Genomic DNA, 18,388 nt, shown 5'->3' on the forward strand with positions numbered 1-18,388 from the left:
CAGGAACTGCTATTTCCATACAACCATCAGGTCCACAGCACCAGGTTCTGGAAGAGCTATTTCTCTATAAACATCTGGTCTCACATCACCAGGCTCAGGAACAGTTATTTCCCTACAACCGGTAGGTCCCACACTGCTGGTTTAGGAGCAGTTATTTCCCTGGAACCATAAGTTCCCACACAACCAGGTTCAGGAACAGCTACAGCCCAACAACCATAATGTTCCACAACACCGGGTTCAGCAATAGTTATTACCTTACAACCATCAGGTCCCACACAACCAGGCTCAAGAACAGCTATTTCCCTACAACCATCAGGTCCCACACCACCAGGTTCAGGAACAGATATCTCCCTACAACCATTAGGGTCCCACACAACCAGGTTCAGGTACAGCTTTTTCTCTGTAAACATCTGGTCCCACACGACCAGGTGCACGAACATTATTTCTCTGCAACCATGAGGTCCCAAACCACCATATTCAGGAACACCCATTACTCTACAACCAACCGGTCCCACACCACTAGGTTCAGGACCAAATAATTCCCTAGAAACTTCATTTTTCACAACACCAGTTTTATGAACGGTTATTAATCTACAACCATCAGGTCCCACAGAACAAGTTTCAGGAATAACTATATCCCTACAACCAACAGGTTCCACACTGCAGGTTCAGAACCAGCCATTTCCAAAAACCCATCTGGTACTACACCAGTAGGTTCAGGAACATTTATTTCCTTACAGCCATCAGGTCCCACACCACCAGGTTCAAATCAAATAATTCCCTTGAAACTGCATTTTCCACAACACCAGGTTCATGAACAATTATTAATCTACATCATCAGGTCCCACAGAACAAGTTTCAGGAACTGCTATTTCCATACAACCATCAGGTCCACAGCACCAGGTTCTGGAAGAGCTATTTCTCTATAAACATCTGGTCTCACATCACCAGGCTCAGGAACAGTTATTTCCCTACAACCGGTAGGTCCCACACTGCTGGTTTAGGAGCAGTTATTTCCCTGGAACCATAAGTTCCCACACAACCAGGTTCAGGAACAGCTACAGCCCAACAACCATAATGTTCCACAACACCGGGTTCAGCAATAGTTATTACCTTACAACCATCAGGTCCCACACAACCAGGCTCAAGAACAGCTATTTCCCTACAACCATCAGGTCCCACAACACCAGGTTCAGGAACGGCTATTTCCCTAGAACCATCAGGTCCCACACCACCAAGTTCAGGAACAGCTATTTCCCTACAACTATCAGGTCCAATACCACCAGGGTCAGGAACAGTCATTACCCAACAACCATCAGGTCCCACACAACCAGCGTCAGGAACAGCCATTTCCCTACACCCATCATGTGCCACAACAGCAGGTTCAGGAACAGCTATTTCTCTATAACCATCAGGTCCGCACAACCTTAAGGAACTGCTATTTCTCTATAACAATCAGGTCCGCCACAAACTTCAGGAACAGCCATTTCCCTACAACCAACAGGTCGCACACCACCAGGTTCAGGAACAGCTATTTCCGTAAAGCCATCAGGTCCCACACCACCAGGTTCAGGAGCAGTAATTTCCCTACCATCATTAGGATCCCACACAACCAGGTTCAGGTACAGCTTTTTCTCTGTAAACATCTGGTCCCACACCACCAGGTGCACGAACATTATTTCCCTGCAACCATGAGGTCCCAAACCACCATGTTCAGGAATACCCATTACTCTACAACCAACAGGTTCCACCCCAGCAGGTTCAGGAACATCTATTTCCTTACAGCTATCAGGTCCTACACCACTAGGTTCAGGACCAAATAATTCCCTAGAAACACACATCAAAGTTGCTGGTGAACGCAGCAGGCCAGGCAGCATCTCTAGGAAGAAGTACAGTTGATGTTTCAAGCCGAGACCCTTCGTCAGGACTAACTGAAGAAAGAATTAGTAAGAGATTTGAAAGTGGGAAGGGGAGGGGGAGATCCAAAATGATAGGAGAAGACAGGAGGGGGAGGGATGGAGCCAAGAGCTGGACAGGTGATTGGCAAAGGGGATATGAGAGGATCATGAGACAGAAGGTCCGGGGAGAAAAACAAGGGGGGGGGGGAACCAGAGGATGGGCAAGGGGTATAGTCAGAGGGACAGAGGGAGAAAAAGGAGAGAGAGAGAAAGAATGTGTGTATAAAAATAACTAACGGATGGGGTACGAGGGGGAGGTGGGGCATTAGCAGAGGTTAGAGAAGTCGATGTTCATGCCATCAGGTTGGAGGCTACCCAGACGGAATATAAGGTGTTGTTCCTCCAACCTGAGTGTGGATTCATCTTTACAGTAGAGGAGGCCGTGGATAGACATATCAGAATGGGAATGGGATGTGGAATTAAAATGTGTGGCCACTGGGAGATCCTGCTTTCTCTGGCGGACAGAGTGTAGGTGTTCAGCAAAGCGGTCTCCCAGTCTGCGTCGGGTCTCGCCAACATGTCTATCCACGGCCTCCTCTACTGTAAAGCTGAAGCCACACTCAGGTTGGAGGAACAACACCTTATATTCCGTCTGGGTAACCTCCAACCTGATGGAGAAATCATTTTGCAGAATTCCTGTTGTTTGCATTTTTAAAATTCCCTAGAAACTTCATTTTCCACAACACCAGGTTCATGAACCGTTATTAATCTACAACCATCAGGTCCCACAGAAAAAGTTTCAGTAATAATTATATCCCTGCAACCAACAGGTCCCACACCAGCAGATACAGGAAGAGCCATTTCCCGAAACCCATCTGGTACCACACCAGTAGGTTCAGGAACATCTATTTCCTTAGAGCCATCAGGTCCCACACCACCAGTGTGCAGGACCAAATAACTCCCCAGACACTTCATTTTCCACAACACCAGGTTCATTAACAGTTATTAATCTACAATCGTCAGATCCCACAGAAAAAGTTTCAGGAATATCTATATCCCTACAACCAATAGGTCACACAACACCAGGTTCAGGAACAGTTTCTACCCTCAATCATCAGGTCCTACACAAACAGTTTCAGGAACAGCTATTTCCCTTTAACCATAAGGACTCACACCACCAAGTTCAGGAACACCTATTTCCCTAGAACCGTCTTGTTCCACAACACCATGTTCATGAGCAGCTATTACCCTACAAATATCAGGTCCCACAGAACATGCTTCAGGAACAGCTATATCCCTACAACCATCAGGTTCCACAACACCAGGATCTGGAAAAATCTTTTCCCTAGAACCATCAGGTCCCATACCAACAGATTCAGGAACAGCCATTTTCCTACATATGAAGGACTCATAACACCACGTTCAGGCACAGGTATTGCCTTACAACCATCAGGTCCCACATAACTAGGTTCAGGAACAGCTATTTCCCTACAACTATCAGGTCCAACGCCACCAGGGTCAGGAACAGTTATTACCCGACAACCATCAGGTCCCACATCACCAGTTTCAGGAACAGCCATTTTCCTACACCCATCATGTCCTACAGCATCATGTTCAGGAAGAGCTATTTCTCTATAACCATCAGGTCCACCACATCATTCAGGAACAGCCATTTCCCTGTAACTATCAGGTCTCACACCACCAGGTTCAGGAACAGCTATTTCTCTACAAACATCAGGTCTCATACACCAAGTTCAGGAACAGTTATCAGCCATCAATCAACTGGTTCCACTCTACCAGGTTCAGGAACAGCCATTTCCCTACAACCAACAGGTCTAACACCACCAGGCTCAGGAACAGCTATTTCCCTATAACCATCAAGTCCCACACCACCAGGTTCAGAAACAGCAATTTCCCTGCAACCATTAGGTCTCACACAACCAGGTTCAGGAACAGCTATTTCCTTGCTCCCATTAGGCGCAACAATACCTGGTTGAGGATCAGCCATTTCCCTTCCACCGTCAGGTCCCAGAGCACCAGGTTCAGGAAAAGCTATTTCCTTACAACCATCAGGTCCCACACAAGTAGGTTCAGGAACAGCCATTTCCCGAAACCCATCTGGTACGACACCAGTTGGTTCAGGAACATCTATTTCTTTACAGCCATCAGGTCCCACACCACCAGGTTCAGGATCAAATGATTCCCTGGAACCTTCATTTTCCACAACACCAGGTTCATGAACAGTTATTCATCTGCAACGATCAGGTCCCACAGAACAAGTTCCAGGAACAGCTATATCCCTACAACCATCAGGTCCCACACCACCAGGTTCGGGAACAGCCATTTCCTTACAAACATCAGGTCCGACAACATCAGGTTCAGGAGCAGCTATTTCTCTATAAACATCTGGTGTCACATCACCAGGTTCAGGAACAGTTATTTCCCTGCAACCATCAGGTCCAACACCACTGGGGTCAGAAACAGCCATTTCCCTATATCTATCAGGACTCACACCACCAGGTTCAGGAGCAGCTATTTCCCTACAATCAACAGGTGTCACACCATGTAGTTCAGGATCAAATAATTCCCGAGAACCTTCATTTTCCATACACCAGGTTCATGAACGGTCATTAATCTATAACCATCAGGTCCCACAGAACATGTTTCAGGAATAACTATATCTCTACAACCAACGGGTCCCACACCAGCAGGTTCAGGAACAGCTATTTCCCGAAACCCATCTGGTACCACACCAGTAGGTTCAGGAACATCTATTTTTTACAGCCATCAGGTCCCACACCACCAGGTTCAGAATCAAATAATTCCCTGGAATCTTCATTTTCTACAACACCTGGTTCATGAACAGTTATTCATCTACAACGATCAGGTCCCACAGAACAAGTTTCAGGAACAGCTATATCCCTACAACCAACAGGTCCCACACCACCAGGTTCTGGAAGAGCTATTTCCCTATATCCATCAGTTCCCACACCATTAGGTTCAGGAACAGCTATTTCCCTACAACCACCAGGTCAAACACAACCAGACTCAGGAAGAGTTATTACCCTCAGCCATCAGGTCCCACGCCACCTGGTTCAGGAACAGCTATATTCCTACAACCAGCATGTTCCACAACACCAGGTTCAGGAACAGTTATTACTCTCAATCATCAGGTCCCACACAAACAGTGTCAGGAACAGATATTCCCCTTTAACCATAAGGATTCACACCACCGGGTTCAGGAACACCTTTTTCCCTAGAATTTTCTTGTTCCACAACACCATGTTCATGAACAGATACAACCCTACAACCATCTAGTCCCACAGAACAAGTTTCAGGAATAACTATATCCGTACAACCAATAGTTCCCACACCAGCAGGTTCAGGAACAGCCATTTCCTGAAATCCATCTGGTACTACACCAGTAGGTTCAGAAACATCTATTTCCTTACAGCCATCAGGTCCCACACCACCAGGTTCAGGACCAAATAATTCCCTAGAACCTTCATTTCCACAGCACCAGTTTCATGAATGGTTATTAATCTACAACCATCAGGTCCCACAGAACACGCTTCAGGAATAACGATATCCCTACAACCAACAGGTTCCACACCAGCAGGTTCAGGAACAGCCATTTCCCAAAACCCATCTGGTACCACACCAATAGGTTCAGGAACATCTGTTTTTTACAACCATCAGGACCCACACCACCAGGTTCAGGATCAAATAATTCCCTGGAACCTTCATTTTCCACAACACCAGGATCATGAACAGTCATTAATCTACAACGATCAGGTCCCACAGAATAAGTTTCAGGAATAACTATATCCCTACAACCAACAGGTCCCACACCAGCAGGTTCTGGAAGAGCTATTTCCCTATATCCATCAGTTCCCACACCACTAGGTTCAGGAACAGCCATTTCCTTACAAACATCAGGTCCCACTCCATCAGGTCCGGGAATAGCTGTTTCTCTATAAACATCTGGTCTCACATCACCAGGTTCAGGAACAGTTATTTCCCTACAACCATCAGGTCCCATACCAGCAGGTTCATGAACAGCCATTTTCCTACACATACGGCCCTCACAACACCACGTTCAGGCACAGTTATTGCCTTACAACCATCATGTCCCACAGCACCAGGTTCAGGAACAGCTATTTCTCTATAACCATTAGGTCTGTCACAACCATCAGGAACAGCTATTTCCCTATAGCTATCAGGTCTCACACCACCAGGTTCAGGAACAGCTATTTCCCTCTAACGATCAGGTCCCATACTATCAGGTTCAGGAACGGCAATTACCCTACAACCATTGGGTGTATGGGATGTCAGGGAGGGGTAGCACCTCTGGTGGGGGAACATATCGCGTCCTTTTCAGGGCGGTTAGTCTACCTTTGGTTCCCACCTGGCACTCAGCTCTCACCTGTGACTCCCCGTAGCTGTTTGCATGCGACAGCGGCCACACCTCGGGCAACGGCTTCGACAAGCTGGCTAAACCAGGTGAGGGTAGCCGACAGGTCTCAAACCCTCGGTGAGATAGGGAGTTGTCTATCTCAGCATGTGAAGACAGACTCCGGCGGATTGAGCGGACGAGACCAATGGAAGGTCCAACAGTCAAGAAGGCGGTCTCTGCAAGCGTCGTGGAACGTGTAGAGCAGCACAAGACACAGAAGACATCCTGGTCATCCACTGCGTCTAGTCCCATCTCCAGCTGTCTAGACTCTGTCTTGCCACTGGATCCAGATGGGAATTAGGAAGAGAGAGTGAGGCTGACGCTGCACAACTCTCCCTCACTTAAATCCAAATCACGCGCTAGTCTCGACACCATCATAATGGTGTCAAGGTTCTCATCGACGTCAATGTTGGGCGAACAACAACAACCATTAGGTCTCACAAAACCAGGTTCAAGAAGAGCTATTTCCTTGCACCCATTAGGTCCCACAATACCTGGTTCAGGAACAGCCATTTCCCTTCCACTGTCAGGTCCCAGAGCAAAAGGTTCAGGAAAAGCTATATCCTTACAACAATCCGGTCCCACACAATCAGGTTCAGGAACAGCTATTTCTCTATAAACATCTGGTCCCACACCGCCAGGTTCAGGAACAGTTATTTCCCTGCAACTATGAGGTCCCAAACCACCATGTTCAGGAATACCCATTACGCTACAACAAAACAGGTCCCACACCAGCAGGTTCAGAAACAGCCATTTCCCAAAACCCATCTGGTACCACACCAGTAGGTTCAGGATCATCTATTTTTTACAGCCATCAGGACCTACACCACCAGGTTCAGGATCAAATAATTCTCTGGAACCTTCATCTTCCACAACACCAGGTTCATGAACAGTTATTAATCTACAACGATCAGGTACCACAGAACAAGTTTCAGGACTGACAACCAATAGGTTCCACATCACCAGGTTCTGGAAGAGCTATTTTCCTATATCCATCAGTTCCTACACTGCCAAGTTCAGGAGCAGCTATTTCCTTAGAAACATCAGGTTCCACACCATCATGTTCAGGAACAGCTGTTTCTCTATAAACATCTGGTCTCACATCATCAGGTTCAGGAACAGTTATTTCCCTACAACCATCAGGTCCCACACCACCATTTTAAGGAACATCTATATCCCTACAACTATCATGTCTCATACCACAATGTTCAGTAACAACTGTTTCCCTACAACCACCAGGTCAAACACAACCAGGCACAGGAAGAGTTATTTCCTTCAGCCATCAGGTCCCACACAACCTGGTTCAGGAACAGCTATATTCCTACAACCAGCATATTCCACAACACCAGGTTCAGGAACAGTTTTTACCCTCAATCATCAGGTCCAACACAAACAGTTTCAAGAACAGCTATTTCTCTTTAACCATAAGGATTCATACCAGCAGGTTCAGGAGCAGCCATTTCCTGAAACCTATCTGGCACCGCACCAGTAGGTTCATGAACATCTATTTCCTTACAGCCATCAGATCCCACACCACCAGGTTCAGGATCAAATAATTCCCTTGAACCTGCATTTTCCACAACACCAGGGTCATGAACAGTTATTAGTCTACAATCATCATCTCCCACAGAACAAGTTTCAGGAACAGCTATATCCCTACAACCAACAGGTCCCACACCACCACGTTCAGGATCAGCCATTTCCTTTCAAACATCAGGTCCAACACCATCAGGTTCAGGAACAGCTATTTCTCTATAAACATCTGGTCTCGCATCACCAGGTTCAGGAATGGCTATTTCCCTACAACGATCAGGTCCAACACCACCAGGGTCAGGAACAGTTATTACCCGACAACCATCAGGTCCCACACCGCTGGTTCAGGAACAGTTATTTCCCTGCAACCATAAGTTCCCATGCAACCAGGTTCAGGAACAGCTACATCCCAACAACCATAATGTTCCACAGCACCGGATTCAGCAATAGTTATTACCTTACAACCATCAGGTCCCACACAACCAGGCTCAAGAAAGCTATATCCCTACAACCATCAGGTCCCACACCACCTGCTTCAGGAGCGGCTATTTCCCTACAACGATCAGGTCCAACACCACTAGGGTCAGGAACAGTTATTACCCGACAACCATCAGGTCATACAACACCAGGTTCAGGAACAGCCATTTCTCTACACCCATCATGTCCCACAGCACCAGGTTCAGGAACAGCCATTTCCTTACAAACATCAGGTGCGACAACATCAGGTTCAGGAGCAGCTATTTCTCTATAAACGTCTGGTCTCAGATCACCAGGATCAGGAACAGCCAGTTCCCTACAGCCAACAGGTCTCACACCACCAGGTTCAGGAACAGTTATTTCTCTATAACCATCAAGTCCACCACAACCTTCAGCAACAGCTATTTCCCTATAACTATCAGGACTCACACCACCAGGTTCAGGAGCAGCCAGTTCCCTACAGCCAACAGGTCTCACACCACCAGGTTCTGAAATAGCTATTTCCCTACAAACATCAAGTCTCCTCTCACCAGGTTCAGGAACAGCTATTTCCCTACAGCCACCAGGTCCCACATAACCAGGTTCAGGAGCAGCTATATTCCTACAAACATTATATTCCACAATACCGGGTTCAGGAACAATTATTAACCTCAAACATCAGGTCCCATACAAGCAGGTTCATGAACATCCATTTCCCTACAACTATCAGGTCCCACACCACCTGGTTCAGGAACAGCCATATTCCTACAAACAAAATGTTCTACAACACCAGGTTCATGAACAGATATTACCCTACAACCATCAGGTCCCACAGAACAAGTTTCAGAAATGACTATATCCCTACAACCAACAGGTCCCACATCACCAGGTTCTGGAAGAGCTATTTTCCTATAACCATCAGTTCCCACACCATCATGTTCAGGAACACCTGTTTCTCTAGAAACATCTGGTCTCACATCATCAGGTTCAGGAACAGTTATTTCCCTGCAACCATCAGATCCCACACAACCAGGTTCAGGAACAACAATTTCCCTACAACCATTAGCGTCTCACACAACCAGGTTCAGGAACAACTATTTCCTTGCCCACATTAGGTCCCACAATACCCGTTTCAGGAACAGCCGTTTCCTTTCCATCGTCAGGTCCCAGAGCACCAGGTTCAGGAAAAGATATTTCCTTGCAACAATCAGGTCCCACACAACCAGGTTCAGGAACAGCTGTTTCTCTGTAAACATCTGGTCCCACACCACCAGGTACAGGAACAGTTATTTCCCTACAACCATGAGGTCCCAAGCCACCATGTTCAGGAACACCCGTTACCCTACAACAAAACAGGTCCCATACCAGCAGGTTCAGGAACAGCCATTTCCTGAAACCTATCTGGCACCGCACCAGTAGGTTCAGGAACATTTATTTCCTTACAGCCATCAGGCCCCACACCACCAGGTTCAGGATCAAATAATTCCCTTGAACCTGCATTTTCCACAACACCCAGGTTCATGAACAGTTATTAGTCTACAATCATCAGATCCCACAGTACAAGTTTCAGGAACAGCTACATCCCTACAACCAACAGTTCCCACACCACCAGGTTCTGGAAGAGCTATTTCCCTGTATCCATCAGTTCCCACACCACCAGGTTCAGGATCAGCCATTTCCTTACAAACATCAGGTTCGACACCATCAGGTTCAGGAACAGCTATTTCTCTATAAACATTTGGTCTCACATCACCAGGTTCAGGAACAGTTATTTCCCTGAAACCGTCAGGTCCCACACTACTGGTTCAGCAACAGTTATTACCTTACAACCATCAGGTCCCACACAACCAGGCTCAAGAAAGCTATATCCTTACAACCATCAGGTCCCACAGCACCAGGTTCTGGAAAAGTTTTTTTCCCTACAACCATCAGGTCCCATACCAACTGGTTCATGAACAGCCATTTTCCTACATATACAGCCCTCACAATGCCACGTTCAGGCACAGTTATTGCCTTACAACCATCAGGTCCCACACCGCCAGGTTCAGGAATGCCTATTTCCCTACAACGATCAGGTTCAACACCACCAGGGTCAGGAACAGTTATTACCCGACAACCATCTGGTCATTCATCACCAGGTTCAGGAACAGCCATTTCTCTACACCCATAATGTCCCACACCACCAGGTTCAGGAGCAGCTATTTCCCTCTAACGATCAGGTCCTATACTACCAGGTTCAGGAACGGCAATTACCCTACAAGCATTAGGTCTCACAAAACCAGGTTCAAGAACAGCTATTTCCTTGCACCCATTAGGTCCCACAATACCTGGTTCAGGAACAGCCATTTCCCTTCCACTGTCAGGTCCCAGAGCACCAGGTTCAGGAAAAGCTATATCCTTACAACCATCCGGTCCCACACAACCAGGTTCAGGAACAGCTATTTCTCTATAAACATCTGGTCACACACCACCAGGTTCAGGCACAGTTATTTCCCTGCAACTATGAGGTCCCAAACCACCATGTTCAGGAATACCCATTACTCTACAACAAAACAGGTCCCACACAAGCAGGGTCAGAAACAGTCATTTCCCGAAACTCATCTGGTACCACAGCACCAGGTTCAGGAACAGTCATTTGCCTACAGCCATTAGATTCCGCACCACCAAACTCAGGAACAGCTACATTCCTACAACCAACTTGTTCCACAACATCAGGTTAAGGAACAGCTGTTTCCCTCCTCCCATCATGTCCCACATCACCAGGTTCAGGAACAGATATTTCCCTCAAACCATCAGTTCCAACACCACCAGCTTCAGGAACAGCCATTACTATTCAACCATCTGGTCCTCCACCACCAGGATCAAAAATAGCTGTTTCCCTATAGACAATAAGAGCTCATACCACTAGGTTCAGGAATAGCTCATTCGCTACACCCATCAGGTCCTATAACAACAGGCTCAGGAGCAGCTATTTCCCTACAACCATCAGGTCCCACACCACCAAGTTCAGGAACAACCATTTCCCTGCAACCATCAGCTCCCACACCACCAGGTGCAGGAACAGCTATTTCCCCACAACCAGTATGGCCCACAGTAACAAGATGAGAGACAACCATTTCCCTACAACCATCAAGTCACACACCAGCAGCTTCAGGAACAGTCATTTCCCTCCAAACATTAGGTCCCACACCACTGGGTCCAGGAACGGCTATTTCCCTGCACCCATCAGGCCCCACACAACCAAGTTTAGGAACAGTGATTTCCCAAGGAACAAAAGGTCTCACACCACCAGGTTCAGGAACAGCTATTTTGCTATAACCCTCAGGTCTCATACTAGTAGGTGCAGGAACAACCATTTCCATATAACCATAAGGTCCTAGAGCACCAGGTTCAGCAATGGCTATTTCCTTACAACCATCAGGCCTCACACCTCCAGGTTCAGGAACAGCTATTTCCCTGCACACATCAGGTCCCACACAACCAGATAGAGGAACAGCCATTTCCCTCTAACCATCAAGTCTCATACCACCAGGTTCAGGAACAGGTAATTCCCAAGGACCAATAGATCTCACACCATGTGGTTCAGGAACAGCCATTTCACTATAACCATGATGTCCTACAGCACCAGGTGCATGAACAGCCATTTCCCTACATCCATAAGGTGTCTTACTACTTGGTTCAGGAACTGCCAGTTCCCAACACCCATCTGTTCCTACACCTCAAGGTCCAGGAACAGCTCTATCCCTATAACTATCAGGTCCAACACCACCAGCTTCAGGAAAAGACATTTCCCGATAACCATCAAGTCTCACAACACCAGCTTCAGAAAATGCTATTTCACAAGAGCCATCAGCTCTCATGCCAATAGGTTCAGGAACAGCCATTTCCCTACACCCATCCAGTCCCACACCACCAGGTTCAGGAACAGCAACATTCCTACAACCATCATGTTCCACAACACCAGGTTCAACAACAGGTATTTCCCTACACCCATAAGTTCCCACACCACCAGGTTCAGGAACAGATATTTCCCTACAACCATCAGGTCCCACACCACCAGGTGCAGGAACAACCATTTCCATATAACCATGATGTCCTACAGCAGTAGGTTTAGGAACAGCTACATTCCTACACGCACAATGTTCCACACCACCCTGTTCAGTACCAGCTATTTCCTTACAACCATCAGGTCCCACACAACCAGATTCAGGAACAGACTATTCCAAATAACCATCAAGTCTCACACCATCCAGTTCAGAAACAACTGTTTCCCAAGAACCATCAGCTCTCATACCAATACTTTCAGGAACAGCTATTTCGCTACACCCATCAGGTCCATACCACAAGGTTCAAGAGCTGAAAATTTGCCACAGCATCAGGTTCCACAACACCAGGTTCAAGAACAGGTATTTCCCTACACCCTTAAGGTCCCACACCACCAGATTGAGGAACAGCTATTTCCCTACAACCATCAGGACCCACACCACCAGGTTCAGGAACAGCAACATTCCTACAACCATCATGTTCCACAACACCAGGTGCATCAACAGGTTTTTCCCTACACCCATAAGGTACCACACCAACAGACTGAGGAACAGCCATTTCCCTCTAACCAGCAGGTCTCATACCACCAGGTTCAGGAACAGATACTTCCCAAGGATTAACAGGTCTCACACCATGAGGTTCGGAACAACCATATCCCTATAACCATCAGGTCTCATACCACTAGGTGCAGGAACAGCCATTTCCGTATAACCATGATGTCCCACAGCACCAGGTTCAGGAACAGCTATTTCCCTACAACCATCAGGACCCACATAAACCAAGTTCAGAAACAGCTACATTCCTACAACCACAATATTCCACACCATCCTGTTCAGTACCAGCTATTTCCTTACAACCATCAGGCCCTCCACCACCAGGTTCAGGATCAACTACATTGCTACCACCATCATGTTCACAACACCTGCTTCAGGAACAGCTATTTCCTTACAACCATCAGGTTCCACACCACCAGGATCAGTAACAGCTGTTTCCCTACAAACAGCAGGTCCCACACCACCAAATTGCGGAACAGCCATTTTCCTACATCCTTCAGGTCCCACATCAGCAGATTCAGGAACAGATATTTCCCTAAAATCGTCAGTTCACACACCACCGTGGTCAGGAACAGCTATTTCCCTGCAGCCATCAGGTACCACACTAAGAGGTTCAGAAACAGCTACATTCCTACAACCAGATGTTGCACAACACCAAGTTCAGGAACTGCTATTTCCTTACCCCCATCAAGTCCCACAACAGCAGGTTCAGGAACAGCTATTTCGCTATAATCATCAGGTCTCATGCCAGTAGGTGCAGGAACAGCCATTTCCCTACACCCATCCAGTCCCACACCACCAGGTTCAGGAACAGATATTTCCCTACAACCATCAGGCCCAACACCGCCAGATTCAGGAACAGCAATTTCCCTGCATATATCAGGTCCCACGCTACCAGATTCAGGAACAGCCATTTCCCTCTAACCATCAAGTCTCATGCCACCAGGTGCAGGAACAGCCATTTCCTTATAACCATGATGTCCTACAGCAGTAGGTTTAGGAACAGCTACATTCCTACACGCACAATGTTCCACACCACCCTGTTCGGTACCAGCTATTTCCTTACAGCCATCAGATCCCACACAACCAGGTTCAGGAACACACAGTTCCAAACAACAATCAAGTCTCACACCACCCGGTTCAGGAACAGACAATTCCAAATAACCATCAAGTATCACACCACCCAGTTCAGAAACAGCTATTTCCAAAGAACTATCAGCTCTCATACCAATAGGTTCAGGAACAGCCATTTGCCTACACCCATCAGATCCCCCACCACAAGGTTCAGGATCAGATATTTCCTTACAAACATCAGGACTCACACTATAAGGTTCAGGAGTAGTTATTTCAATACAGCTATCAGGTCTCACACAACCAGGTTCAGGATGAGCTATATCCCTATAAGTGTCAGGTCCCACACCACCAGATTGAGGAACCGCCAATTCCCAAGAACCATCAGCTCTCATACCAATACGTTCAGGAACAGCCATTTTGCTACACCCATCAGGTCCATCCCACAATATTCAGGAGCTGCAAATTTGCCACAACCATCATGTTCCACAACACCAGGTTCAACAGCAGGTATTTCCCTACACCCATAAGGTCCCACACCACCAGGTACAGGAAGAGCTATATCCCTATAACTGTCAGGTCCCACACCACCAGATTGAGGAAGAGCCATTTCCCTATAACCATCAGTTCTCATACCACCAGGTTCAGGAACATCTATTTCCCTACAACCATTAGCTCTCATACAAATATGTTCAGGTACTCCATTTCCATACACCCATCAGCTCCCACACCACCAGGATCAGGAACAGCTGTTTCCCTACAACAATCAGGTCCCACACCACCAGATTCAGGAACAGTCATTTCCCTACAACCATCAGGTCATACAGCACCAGTTTCAGGAACAGCTACATTCCTACAACCATCATGTTCACAACACCTGCTTCAGGAGCAACTGTTTCCCTACAACGATCAGGTCCCACACCACCAGGTTGAGGAACAGCTATTTCCCTACACCCCTCAGTTCACACAGCACCAGGTTCAGGAACAGCCATTTCCCTACAACCATCAGATCCCACAGCACCAGGTTTAGGAACAGCTATATTCCTACCACCAACATGTTACACAACACCAGGTTCAGGAACAGTCATTTCCCTACATCCATCAGGTTTCACACCACCAGGTTCAGAAACATTTATTTCCCTACAACCATCAGATCTCATACTAATACGTTCAGGAACTGCCACTTCCATACACCAATCAGTTCCCACACCACCACGTTCAGGAACAGCTGTTTCCCTACAACCATCACGTCCCACACCACCAGTTTCAAGAACTGCAACATTGCTACCACCATCATGTTCACCACACCTGCTTCTGGAACAGCCATTTCCTTACAACCATCTGGTCCCACGCAGCCAGGTTCAGGAACAGACAATTCCCGATAACCATCAAGTCTCACACCACCTGGTTCAGAAACAGCAATTCCCAAGAATCATCAGCTCTCATACCAATACGTTCAGGAATAGCCATTTTGCTACACGCATCTGGTCCATACCACAATGTTCAGGAGCTGCAAATTTGCCACAACCATCATGTTCCACAACACCAGGTTCAACAACAGGTATTTCCCTACACCCATAAGGTCCCACACCACCAGGTTCAGGAACAGATATTTCCTTACAAACATCAGGTCCCACACAACCAGGTTCAGGAACAGCTATATCCCTATAGCTGTCAGGTGCCGCACCACCAGATTGAGGAAGAGCCATTTCCCTATAACCATCAGTTCTCATACCACCAGGTTCAGGAACATCTATTTCCCTACAACCATCAGCTCTCATACAAATATGTTCAGGTACTCCATTTCCATACACCCATCAGCTCCCACACCACCAGGATCAGGAACAGCTGTTTCCCTACAACAATCAGGTCCCACACCACCAGATTCAGGAACAGCCATTTCCCTACAACCATCAGGTCATACAACACCAGTTTCAGGAACAGTTACATTCCTACAACCATCATGTTCACAACACCTGCTTCAGGAGCAACTGTTTCCCTACAACGATCAGGTCCCACACCACCAGGTTGAGGAACAGTTATTTCCCTACAGACATCAGATCACACACTACCATGTTCAGGAACAGCCATTTCCCTGCAGGCATCGGGTCCCACACCACTAGCTTCAGAAACAGCTACATTCCTACAATGATCATGTTGCACAACACCAAGTTCAGGAACAGCTATTTCCCTGCACTCATCAGGTCCCACAACACCAGTTTATGAACAGCCATTTCCCCTACAAGCAGCAGGTCCTACAATACAAAGCTGAGGATCAGCCATTTCCCTACAACCTTCAGGTCCCACACAACCAGGTTCAGGAAAAGCCACTACCCTACATCCATCGGGAGCCCACCCCCAGGTTCAGTAACAGCTCTTTTCATACAGCCATCAGATCCCGCACCACCAGGTTCATTAACGGCCATTTCTGTACAGCCATCAGTTCCCACACCACCAGGTTTAGGAACATCCATATCTCTTCCCACCTCAGGTCCCACACCAGCAGGTGATGGAAAAACTTTTTCCCTGCAACCATCAGTTCCAATACCAGCAAGTTGAGGAACAGCCATTTCCCTACACCCCTCAGTTCACACAGCACCAGGTTCAGGAACAGCCATTTCCCTACAACCATCAGATCCCACACCACCAAGTTCAGGAACAGCCATTTCCCTACAACCATCAGATCCCACACCACCAAGTTCAGGAACAGCCATTTCCCTACAACCATCAGATCCCACACCACCAAGTTCAGGAACAGCCATTTCCCTACAACCATCAGATCCCACACCACCAGGTTCAGGAACAGCCATTTCCCTACAACCATCAGATCCCACACCACCAGGTTTAGGAACAGCTATATTCCTACCACCAACATGTTCCACAACACCAGGTTCAGAAACAGCCATTTCCCTACATCCATCAGGTCCCACACCACCAGGTTCAGAAACATCTATTTCCCTACAACCATCAGATCTCATACCAATACGTTCAGGAACTACCATTTCCATACACCAATCAGTTCCCACACCACCACGTTCAGGAACAGCTGTTTCCCTACAACCATCACGTCCCACACCACCAGTTTCAAGAACTGCTACATTGCTACCACCATCATGTTCACAACACTTGCTTCTAGAACAGCCATTTCCTTACAACCATCTGGTCCCACGCAGCCAGGTTCAGGAACAGACAATTCCCGATAACCATCAAGTCTCACACCACCTGGTTCAGAAACAGCAATTCCCAAGAACCATCAGCTCTCATACCAATATGTTCAGGAACAGCCATTTTGCTACGCCCATCAGGTCCATACCACAAGGTTCAGGAGCTGCAAATTTGCCACAACCATCATGTTCCACAACACCAGGTTTAACAACAGGTGTTTTCCTGCACCCATAAGGTCAGACACCACCAGGTTCAGGAACAGATATTTCCTTACAAGCATCAGGTCCCACACCATCAGGTTCAGGAAGAGCGATATCCCTATAACTGTCAGGTCCCACACCACCAGACTGAGGGACAGCCATTTCCTTATAACCATCAGTTCTCACACCACCAGATTCAGCAACATCTATTTCCCTACAGCCATCAGCTCTCATACAAGTATGATCAGGACCTGCCAGTTCCATACACCCTTCAGTTTCCACACCACTAGGTTCAGGAACATCCATTTCCCTACAGCCATCAGCTCCCACACCACCGGTTTCAGGAACAGCAACATTGCTACCACCATCATGTTCACAACACCTGCTTCAGGAACAGCTATTTCCTTACAACCATCAGGTTCCACACCACCAGGATCAGTAACAGCTGTTTCCGTACAAACAGCAGGTCCCACACCACCAAATTACGGAACAGCCATTTCCCTATGTCCTTCAGGTCCCACACCGTCAGGTGCAGGAACAGATATTTCCCTAAATAACGTCAGGTCACACACCACCATGATCAGGAACAGCTATTTCCCTGCAGCCATCTTAGAACATAGAACATAGAATAGTACAGTATAGTACAGGCCCTTCTGCCCATAATATTGTGCCAACCCTCAAACCCTGCCTCCCATATAAGCTCCCACCTTAAATTCCTCCATATACCTGTTAGTAGTCTCTTAAACTTCACTAGTGTATCAGCCTCCACCACTAAGTCAAGCAGTGCATTCCACGCACCAACCACTCTCTGAGTGAAAAACCTTCCTCCAATATCCCCCTTGAACTTCGCACCCCTTACCTTAAAGCCATGTCCTCTTGTATTGAGCGGTGGTGCCCTGGGGAAGAGGCTCTGGCTATCCACTCTATCTATTCCTCTTATTATTTTGTACAACTCTATCATGTCTCCTCTCATCCTCCTTCTCTCCAAAGAGTAAAGCCCTAGCTCCCTAA

Source organism: Mobula birostris, chromosome 2 (assembly GCF_030028105.1).
Source record: "Mobula birostris isolate sMobBir1 chromosome 2, sMobBir1.hap1, whole genome shotgun sequence".
Lineage (NCBI taxonomy): Eukaryota > Metazoa > Chordata > Chondrichthyes > Myliobatiformes > Myliobatidae > Mobula > Mobula birostris.